The sequence below is a fragment of the Marmota monax genome, unplaced genomic scaffold, assembly GCF_021218885.2.
Source record: "Marmota monax isolate L192 unplaced genomic scaffold, Marmota_monax_Labrador192_F-V1.1 WCK01_AAM20220418_F8-fsc00038, whole genome shotgun sequence".
NCBI lineage: Eukaryota > Metazoa > Chordata > Mammalia > Rodentia > Sciuridae > Marmota > Marmota monax.
The window spans coordinates 9,619,411-9,630,692 of NW_026692498.1; the positions used below are offsets into that span (position 1 = coordinate 9,619,411).

Below are 11,282 nucleotides of genomic sequence, written 5' to 3' on the forward strand. Positions count from 1 at the left end.
GGCTGGCTTTGAACTTGAGATCCTTCTGCCTCAGCCTCCCAAGATACTGGGATTACAGGCATGCACCAACACACCCCACCTTTTATTGGTTCTTTTAAATTAAATATAAAGTTAGGATTCATTTTGACATAATTTTAACAGTATGCAATATAATTTGTTCTAATTCAGTCCCCACTACTTCCCTTTTCCCTCCCCTCCTCCCTCTGCCTGTTCCCTTCCCTCTATTCTACTCATCTTTCTGCTATTTACTTATAGGTTTTTTTGTTTGTTTGTTTTTTGTAAGATTAGTGTCTTGTGGATACACATGATGGTGAAATTCACTTTAAGTGGATTTGGAAATAATTTTCAGATTGGACAATGGGATGATACATAACTTTGTGGATGGGTCCTTTTGGAATAATAAACATAAAAATGGTGGTGATTGATACAGCTGAATGAATTATAAAAATAAATGTTTCTGCATGTGGATTTACTTCTAGTGATTGTGAGGGATGATCCAGATGTGAAAATATCACAATTAAGTGTATTAGTGAGATGAATGCACAACCAGATACCATGTGTTACCCAACATTGCCATGTAGTTTTTATAAAATGGCTGAGGATGCCACAATGGGGGAATGAGGCACTATAGTCATGAAAGTAATGGCAGCAGAGGAGCCTAATGATAAGGGGCACCAATGGCATCCTTTGTTCACTAGAAAACTGGGGGCTTCTAAGAATAGAGTTGGGTGTTGCCATATAAAAAAACCCAATGTGAGAGGGCTTTGTAAACAGGTAGTATCTTTGAAGATGGTGCTAACTAAAAACTTAAAATTGTTTACCTGCTGTTCACAGAATTATTTAAAGCTCTGGGTATAAGGCAAATCTGTTGTGGCTGATGAAATAATCTAATGAGGCCTGCCACCCCACTCTGAAATACTGAAATACAGTTAAGCACTATCTCACTAATAACCACAGTTATGAATATCATAAAATTATAGAGTCCATTGTGCGTAATGAATGCATATATTAAGCAGTGTCACACTGTTAAAGCCTGTTCAGAGACCTGTTATCTTTGCTTCTAGAGTTCTAGTGAAGTATGAATCTTCCTGCCCTGACTTCCTCAGAATAGAACTTCATGATATAAAATCATTTAGTTACAGACTAAAATTTTATGCTCACCTTTGGGGTATCTCATTTTATATTTACATTGTCCCTTTGATAGTATTCTTCGTGGTTTGTTGGAGGACAAAAAAAACTGGCAACCGGATACTATTCATTTTACCACATAAATAAGCTAACCTAGCTCATTATCTATACTGTCTATACCTGTCATACTGGGATCTTCTGTTATAAGCTTAGTAAAGAGACTACAATTGGCCTCTTGAAATCGTGACTTTACCAAAAAGTATGGAGGAAAGGGAGCACAAAAATAGATGTTAATAGTATCTAGAACACTTTCAGGGAATCAATGATTTCATCTTCTTTTGATACACTTTCCCTTACTTGAGGAATTTGATATACCTTCCCTTACTTGGGAATTTTCTTGATATCTTTGTTAATTAAACTCCAATCTTTGTAGTCACCCTAATAAAATACTTTGAGTTGAGCCCTTAATTCTTTCTTTTATTCATTGAAAAATTAAACAATCCCTAGTCAGACAAAATCAGTTAATTCTGTCTACCAAATGTATCTTTATCACCATGATAAAATCAGAGTGAAACTTATAGCATTTTCTGACCTTATGTAGTTTCAGCCCAAAATAGAAAAACAATATTCAGGATCTAGTTTTGTGTAGTAAAGTGTTAACTCAGTTGTTTGGGATTTTCAAACACTTCCCAGTCCAAGTAAAAGAAAGCCATGTTACTGCTTTGTGGAAGATGAAACCCTTTGGAATGTATTACCTGTTAAGGGTGATGGTATATAATTTGGGCCTTGGGACATGAAAATGTATTGGTTCTTTCCCACTGATGTCACAAATGCCTGAGGCTGCATGACTTATAAGGAAAAGAGTTTTATTTATCTCATGGATTTGGAGAATGAGAACTCCAACTGAATGATTTCAACTCTGGTGAGTGTCCCTCAATTTGTGTCCCTTCATGCATATGGCTTCAGAGTGAAACCACATGCCAGAAGAAGAGTTCATATGGCAGAACAAGAAGGCAGAAAGCAGGGAGGGGCAGGTCCTTCCCTAGCAATTGGGAGCAGGAAGGTGGTGTTCAATTGCTCTCCATCTGGTTTCTATTCAGTAGGAAAAGCTCCTTCAGGGAAAATTTTCAAGAGGAAATTTGTGTTAGGAACTACTGATCTCACTATTGAAGATGACAATCACAGGAATTTGGTACTAATAAGAGTACATGTTGTTGTATCTATACCAGGTGACATGGTTCAGAAACCTTTATAATAAGTTTGTGGAAAGAGTTTGAAAAATTTTGGGGAAATGGGTTACAGAATCCCTAGACTTTCAAAAACAATCTTAACAGGTGACTCCAATGGGGCTTAGAAGATCAGAATACAGATAGAACTGTGGACAGCAATGGCTATGCTGATGAGTTTTTGGATAGAAATGAGAACTGTCTTGGAAACTGGTCAAGGGGTATATGTCTTATGTTCTAAAAAAAGAAAAATTATTTACATTTTGTCCATGCCCTGAAAGTTTGAGAGGCTCAATAAAGATCATGGACTAATTGCTATGATGGAGGAAACTTCAAGGCAGCACAAATTTCAAACATTTTCATGGGTATTACTGGCTGCTTCAGTCATGTTTACAGTGAGAAGAAGTAAGTTTAAATCAGCAGAGAAATGAAAACATGCAGTTTGGCAAGCAAAGGAGCATATTAATAGTGTCCAAGGAGACAGAAGTTGATCAAGAGATTAGAGACATTCCAAAGAAACCAAGTACAGTAGGAAAGGTGCCTTTGGACTTCTCAGGAATTGACAAGGCCCCATCAATTCCAGGCTCAAGGATATAAAAAATATAAACTCGTTTCAAAGTCTGCTTTGAGAAGGAAGCCCCAAAGTGCCCTCATCCAGCAAGACAATTGCTGTCCTGAGATTTGTTTCCTGGTATCAGCTGGGAAGGCACTCAGAAGCATATGCAGGCTTGGTTGAAGTCCATTCAGGTGTAACTCCCATTAGCAGCAAAACTTGGTATCAACTAGGTGATGCTGGTTTCACAGGCTTGCAGAAGGGAAGAGTTGTGGGTCACAGAGGCTTCCACTGAGATTTCAAAGGAAGGTCTGGGAGGCCAGGTGATGTGTGGTGGGGTTGGAAGCCCTGCAAAAATCCCTTGATATAATGATGTGTGAAACTGTTGAGAGTGAAGGTGAAGCTGCTGTGGAGAAGTTAGAGGGTCCAGAAGTACAGAACACTTGCCATGGGAGGTGCCATCCGTGACCTGATCCAGTCCATCAGGGTGGGTCTGCTCCAGTCCTTTTGATCTCACATCACACCCTGTGTCTGAAATACTATACATGGAATTACAGGATTTAATCTATACCCTGATGAATTTTGGTCCCTTCTATGTACCTATTTACCCCCTTTGAAATGGGAATGTGTCTCCTGCCTCTGTCCCATGTTATTTGTTGGAATATAGCTTTTTAAACAGGGAGTCACAGCTAAGAGTTTTAGGGGAGACTTTGGTCTTGGAGATGCTAGAACTGTTAAGACGAAGGGAGTCTTTGGAAATTAACTCAGTGCATTTTGCATTATGGGATACACATGAAATTTTTGGCATGGGGGCAGAATGTTAAAGTTTAGATCTGAAGTGTGCCCCAATAAGTTATCTGTGAAATGCTTTATCACCAGCTGGTGGTATGATTGGAAGGTGGTAAATATTTCAGAAATTTGTACCTGGTTGAAGGGATTTAAATCAGTGGGAGCATGACCTTGAAGGAAGTATTGGGATCCTCATAACTTCCTCTCTCTTCTTCTTGTCTTCAATGAGGTGAGCAGGTTGTTCCACCATGGACTGCCCAATATACTTTCCATTTCCATAGACCCAAGGCAACAGGGCAAAGCAAACATGGAAAGAAACTTCTGAAACCATTTGCCAGTATAAATTTTCCCTTGATTTAAGTCATTGCCTTGATTTAACTCAAGTATTTTGTTACTGAGACAGAAAGCTGACTCACATACCGGTATTAATTTTTATATGTATTTGGAACTACTAAGTTTCAAGTTTTTTCAAGGGTGTCAGGTTCTTCACTGTAATTATTCCATAGAATACTCTTTCTATAAATTCAGAAAGAAAAATGTTTTAAAGCTAATTCCATCTCCCTATTCAGAAACATTTTAGGTGTCTACACTATACAAATATTCTCTCATGTTTCAAAGAATTACAGTTTCTTTCAACTTCTTATGGTTCATAAAGTATCTTGTTTACAATAATTTAGATTCATCATTATAAATGGAATTGTTATTTCTTTTGCTTCTATTTATTTTAATTTTTGATGGTGTCTTGGAGTAATCTTTATATTTGTTCCTTTTTCTTGCTTTTTGATTAGTATCCAATTTATGAAATTCCTTAGAAGTGTGTCACTTTGATGGAGGGATCTTCCAGCTCTGTTTTTCTTGAGCCTTTCCAACTAGAACAGATATGAAAAAAATACATGATGAAAGAAATACAAACAAGAAAGGACATGGAGAAAGCAGGTATCTCCTGCATTCTTTAGAGCAACCTGGTCCTTTCCCCACCAACCTTGGTTAAAAAAAAGACACCTGCCCATGTATTTCAGTAAAACTTGTGAACTAAAAGTCAAATATTCCTGTAGTATTTGGAAGGCAGCTTTCATGGTTTCTACTGTCATCCTTGGGTACCATGTAATTCTCCAAAGGAGTCTTTGGGAAAATCAGGGAAGCACAAAATTTTAAAAAATCTTTCCCAATCATTTATCATTTTAAAATTCCTTTATTTACCTTTACATTCTTTTATTTTGTGAATACTTTCATTCCTAGTGAAAACAAGATAGTCTGAATCTCACAGGCAACACAACAAGACTCCTCCCCTAAAATGTATTGACAGCTATGGAAGGGACCCTAGTCTTGTAATGATCACCCCTGGGTTCTTCAGTGACCAGGGGAGAGCTCAAGCCTATAAGAAATGACAATGCCAGACAGCTACCAGCAGTCATTGGGCTACAGGATAGTAGGACATAGAGAGTGAGATTTGTCATTTGTATATGTGCATGTTTGGGAAATACCTTCAGTTACACTGTAGCAGCAAGGACTGAGTAGATCTAATTGTGTTGCATTTACTACTAAACCTACTGGGGAAGTTTGGGAAGAAATCGATGGCATGATCTAGAAATCTTCAGGGGAATATCTGAGATCACTGGTTAAAGGATATTCCTTTTACTAAACCAATGGTACTGACCACATGGAAAGAGAGTAAGTCTACAATTTCCAGAGACATAGGGCCCCAGTGGAATCTGTCTTCTCATCTCAGATTTATGGTACATAACTCCTCTAAGGAACCATGAAAGGGTTCATTCACCCATTTTCTATATCTTGGAGGGAGTCAGGCAGTTGATGATTCCTGGTTTCTGGAAGGAGGAAGACAACAAGGCCAGCAAAGATGCAGGAGGCTGCATAGATGATCCAGGGCAAGGGTTCAGCATATGTCTCCAGGGTCATCAACAGGGGAGCCACAGCTGCTCCAAAACTACCGCAAACTCCAATTATTCCAAAAGCTGTTGCCCTTGGAGAATAAACAACAAGGCATAATAAATCTGTTTAGAATGCACATGGGTTTGTGTCACCTTCATGCATTAATTATTGGCGACCTAAAGGGGTATGCTTTGTCATGAGAAGTTTGATGATGTGCTCTTGCTTTTGAAATTTTTGTTGGTTTGCTAGCAAATTTTCTCAAGTTCACAGTCTATTAAGACATGTTTTATCATTTAGAAATGTATTGTTCATTTATTTAATTTTGCTTTATTGCTCATTTATTTTATTTTCTTATTCATTTACTTTATTTTATTGCTACTTTTCAATTATACAAATTATTGCATACATTTGTATATGAACATAATTTTGTCAAGTTCATTTTATAGTTCCCCCTCTATCCTGACTCTCTCCAATCGCCTATTCTAGAAGTTTCCTTCAATTATATTGAAAATTCATGGTTCCCCACTTTTTTCTTTCTAGCTTTCATATATGAGAAAACATTCAACCCTTGAGTTCCTGAGTCTGGCTTATTTTACTCTGCATGGTCTTCTCAAATTCCATCCGTTTACCTGCAAATTACATAATTCTCTTCTCTTTATGCCTGCATAAAACTCCATTGTGTATATTTACCATATTCTCCTTATGCACTCATCTGTTGATGGACACCTGGGCTGGATCCATAACTTGGATATTGTCAGTTGCAAAATAGCCTCTCAAATTTAGGTGACTCCAAAGAATGCATGAGATGTACATTAGTGGTATATTATCACACCTAAAAGTACCTAGCAAAAAGCTAACTTTGAGTAAACTGTGGCTGTAATTGTTATCATCACCACTGATTATTTGTGTTTTCTTTGCTTGAAAAATCAATGATTTGGAAACAGGCCCTTTTTACCCTGATAGAGGACCTGTGAGATTTTGTACCTGATGACGGTGGGGAGCAGTTCATTTGCCTGGGTCAAAGAACAGGTAATAGAGGCAAAACAAATTCCTCCTCCCAAAGTTGTCAGAATCATACACACAGTCGGCATTTCTGGAAAGAAGATGATACAGGAGAGTCAGGGTCTTAGATGAAAGTATTGGTATCCCCCAAATCCAAGTGGAAAACACCCTTATTGGAGATATTCACAGTGTAAAATATACTGTGGATAAACTGCACAGGAGTGAAATTTGTGACCAAAATAAGTTATTACCTGAATATTTTAAATTATGGTGAATAAAATGTTTTTATAATTTTATTAATTCTCCTTGCCTCTCCAAGATTTGTCAAAGAAGGAGAGAGAATGCTGGATGCAGGAGGAACTCGTTCTTTTTCTTTCCAGTGTCTCTTGTATCATTTATGAGGAAGATAGGACTGTGATGTGGGAATTACTGAGGAGTGTCAGACCCAGGCACTCAAGGAATTTAAAACCATGATCCATGCCCAGTAGTAATATGGAGTGAAGATTATAAAAGACTGTTATAAAAGAACAAGAATACTATTTTAATGGACAGCCTGGAGAGTAGCCAGATCTAGTAAAATGCATGAAGACTCAAGAATAAGGACTTCTCTTACGGAAACATGTCACACTTTGCAAACGACTGAAGGAAACTTTCATATAGTCAGTTATCTTCTCTAAGAAGAAAATCTCATGAGAGCTTGAAACCTCGGAGTAGGCTTTCTTGCAGAGCAGCAAACTGACATTATTGTTGACATTCAAGAGAAATGGAGCCTATAGTTGGGCGTGATGGCACACAACTATGATCTCATCTTTTCTGGAGGCTAAGACAGGAGGTTTGAGAGTTCAAAGCCAGCTTAACCAATGTAGCAAGACCCTAAGAAATGCAGTAAGACCCTGTCTAAAAATAATACAGGTGAGAGATGTGGCTCAGTTGTTAACTGCCACTGTGGTACATTCCTGGTACTAAAAAAAGAGAGTGAGAGAGACTGAGGAGTGGAACTCACCAATGTGGGATTTTGTAAAACACATTACAACAAAGGAGTTCAGCAAAGCATGATGATGGATATGTTGTTGCTAATATACACTTCTTCTCACTTGAACACAAGGGGTGTTATTTCCTTAAGTCAAAACAACTCTCCAATCCAGGGATGCATTTCTGGTTACCTACCATGAGACTAATGTATAGAAACAGAGTTCAGGAATAAATTATCACTGAAGGTGAAGTAATAAGACAGAGCCAGGCAGAGGAAGTGATAGTACAGTGTGGTCATAATAGCTCATGATGGTAAGTCCAGACCCTTTATTTTGCAATGGGTAAATGTTGTACTGCTGACCTAGAGAAACTCAGAACTCAGTGGCACCATGTTCCAGGTACTTATTGATCATAATGAAGAGAAACAGGCATCTGAACAAACTTTACTGACTTTTGGCTGTTTACCTAGCAAACTAATGGCAAAATCTGTCCTAAAAGCCCAACTTGTGTCAGGAAGACCTTAGAACCCAATTTTTCTGATTCCTATAGGTGCAACCTGAAAAATCCTGAGGGAAGTGAGGAACATATTTCCTTTTTCACCCTGTGCTCTTTCCTCACCTGAAGGCACAAATATGGTGGCCAGCAAAGTGATTCCCATCATGGACATGAAAAAAATATATATTTATACGATGGCCCCTGTGTTTCAGCGCCCAAAGTGAAAGATAATTGGCTGGGAGTTTGACTACACCAAGGAGAACCTGGACCAGGAAAACATTGACCCCCAGGTGCTGGAGGTGGAGATTCAAGCCAAAAGTAGGCAGCACTATTGCAAATCTGTAGCAAATACACAGGAAAGACACATGCCACAAGGGTTAGCACTTATATCCTTTAGATAATGGTAATACTGGCTCAGTCATTTGTTGGGGTTAAAACATACAGGCATATCTCTTTTTTGGAATATGTGCCTATGGGTGATTATTTTTTTAATTATTAGCTGTAATAAAACAAATGTATGATGCTGGAGGCCATCAGGGATGTTTAGTTTGGGGGCATGTGAGGAATATTGTGGAAATATAATACAATCCTTAAAGGGTCTTTAGGATTTTAGAGTTTTTTTCAGCTCTTGATCTGAGTGTTGGAAATATCTTTACATATGTAAATATGCAGTGAGTTACATATATTTATGCAATTCACTCTTTGAAATTTTACCTCCATTAAAGCAAACAATGAAGAAAATCAGAGACAATGTCTGTTCATAGTTGGAGTTTGCAGCATCAGTCTCTGGTGTGAGCCTAGCTGTGTGATATGATAAACAGGACTCCTCACTGTGCAATGGTTCTGTGTCAGTCTTTACATGACCCTCTGAATGTCCACAGCCATATTGGTGCTCTTTATGTCTTCCTCATCTTTTATCTCCAAAGCTGTGCTCACCACATATTGTACACTTTGAAGGAAGAAATAAAAGAGTCAGGATCAGGAAAAGTAGGGGGAAAATGCCCTTCTCACAAATATTTTCCAGGCTATTTAGTAGTAATAGTAATTTATAAATGTGCATAACAAACTACTTCTACCAGAACTCTTGTACTTATTAATTTATTAGTTATTTGGAGATATTAATTCCATTGCCATGTCTCCTCTACAAATGTGATAATACTATAAACGTCTTCAGAAAAATTTTGTGAAGAAGGGAATTCAGAGAATTGACCTACTTCCATGACTGGGGAATTCTACACCATTGGGAATGGCCCGACAGCTTTCAGCCCTAGCTTCAGTAGTGGAAACAGGATTTATGCTTGTGTTAGAGAGGCATCTGTGGTGATACCCTCTGCACCAAACACATAAACCCATGACCACTAGTCATTGTTCTTGTGGTATTAATAAGAATTGGCTGCAAGAAGACCTTAAATCTGTCTCAGATGAGGGCTGCAATGCCTGAGAGTGGTCTTCAAACCCTTCCATTATCAAAGTCAAACATCAGGGCATACTGGCTTAATTTGGTACCAGTTACAAATTTTTGATGAGCTTACAGAAATGAGTGGAGCTTCCAAAGATATTTAGGTGGGTAATGCTAGCTGACATTAGGGCCTTTACAAGTTGTCCTTCCTGGTAACCCTTATTTGGGGAAGAAGCAGCACCTATTCAAATGGGAGTTATGCTGGTTCTTCACATTTTATGAATGTATCTTTCTCTGTGACTTCCTTTCTATGCCCATCATCACACCATGATTTGGGGAAAAGCCTGAAATTGTCTCAGTTTTCCATGTGTGCCAACATAGGTGCCTTGAAGTCAGTTCATACTGATTTATAAGAGCTCTTTGTTAAATTTTTAATGATTAAGAGCCTGTTGACATCATAAGGTTAGCTGGAATTTGACTCTGGTGGAATTTAGCAATCCACAGAAATTAATAATTGCTACAATTCTGGACTCTAGGATTTTTTTCAAATCTTTGAATGTTGGAGTTAAACGTTTACCAGGACACCAGTCACTTTGCCCTTCTGAAGTCATTTGGACTCTACTCAAATGCAAATAACCATATACCCTGACTGTTGAAACCTGGATGGTTCTACCCTAATCTCGAAGACACATTTCAGACACTACAATTTTCAAGATGCATTCAAAGCCTCCATCTCTACATTGAGGTTAGGTTTCCCTCTTTGGGATTCACTTTGCCACATTACTTGACTGCTCAAAGGCTGTATCAAGCCCACTGACCTGGTGAGGATGGGTGATCTTTCTGAAGACAGGAGCTGGAAATGCTTCTGTCCCCTATCTGTCAAAGAATTTGTCACAGGGAGTTATGGAACATGCTCAGACAGGAAGTGCAAAAAAGGAAAAACAGTTATGGGGAAAGAGGGCAAAACACACAGACCCAGGGCAGAATGCATTTGGAAGCTGAAAGAACTGACATTCCCGTGCCATTTGAGTAATAAAACAAATAAATTTAGCTTTGGGACATTGTTTATGAACTTGTTCATTGATAGACAATGGTGATAACTATTTTCTGCTTCTCAAATTACTTTTTAGTGTATAATCAATATTGAAAAATCTTCCCATATTTAACAATACATCTTAATGATTTTGGAAGTAACTGCATAGCTGTGAAGTTGTCACCAAAACCTATACATCAATATACTGAGTCCCTTCAAAATTTCTTTTCCCCCTGTGTATTCATTTTTATTTTTTATTTTTATAAGAATAGTTAGAACAAGATCTGACCTCTTGTACATTTTGAAGTACATAATATAGTATTGTTTATTACTGTCAGAATGCCATACAGTGGATTTCTAGGACTTATTTGTCTGATGTATTTCCACGATGAATATGAGAATGCAGAGATCTCCTCAAGATCCAAATTTGAATTCCTTTGGATATATACCAAGTTGTGGGACTGCTGGATCAAATAATTCTATGCAAATTTGTGAGGAATTTCCATATTGTTATCCACAATGGTGGCATCAGTTTACATCATTATCATCAGTGTGTACAAGGTTTTTTTTTTCCTCCACATTCTCATCATTAGCTATCCTTGACTTAATAATAGCTCTCCTAACAAGTATAAGGTAATGTCTGATTTCTACTTCCCTGATGCTCAGTGATGTTAAGCATTTTTTTACATGCCATTTTGTCATTGTGTCTTCCTTAACACATGTCCACATTTCAAGACAAAAGAAACAGAAACACAAAAAACAACTTACAGAACACAGTAAAATCAGTAATAAGGA

The 11,282-nt window shown here is 37.9% G+C and overlaps 1 long non-coding RNA gene across 1 annotated transcript; it reads right to left on the reverse strand.

Moving 5' to 3' along the window:
* Positions 1–225: 225 nt before the first annotated feature.
* LOC124093184 (uncharacterized) lies at positions 226–10,319 on the reverse strand. Its single transcript, XR_006851875.2, has 4 exons — positions 10,273–10,319; positions 6,571–6,679; positions 5,474–5,677; positions 226–4,565 (listed from the first exon to the last, which is right to left on the reverse strand). It is a non-coding gene; the product is annotated as an uncharacterized LOC124093184 (long non-coding RNA).
* Positions 10,320–11,282: the final 963 nt, after the last annotated feature.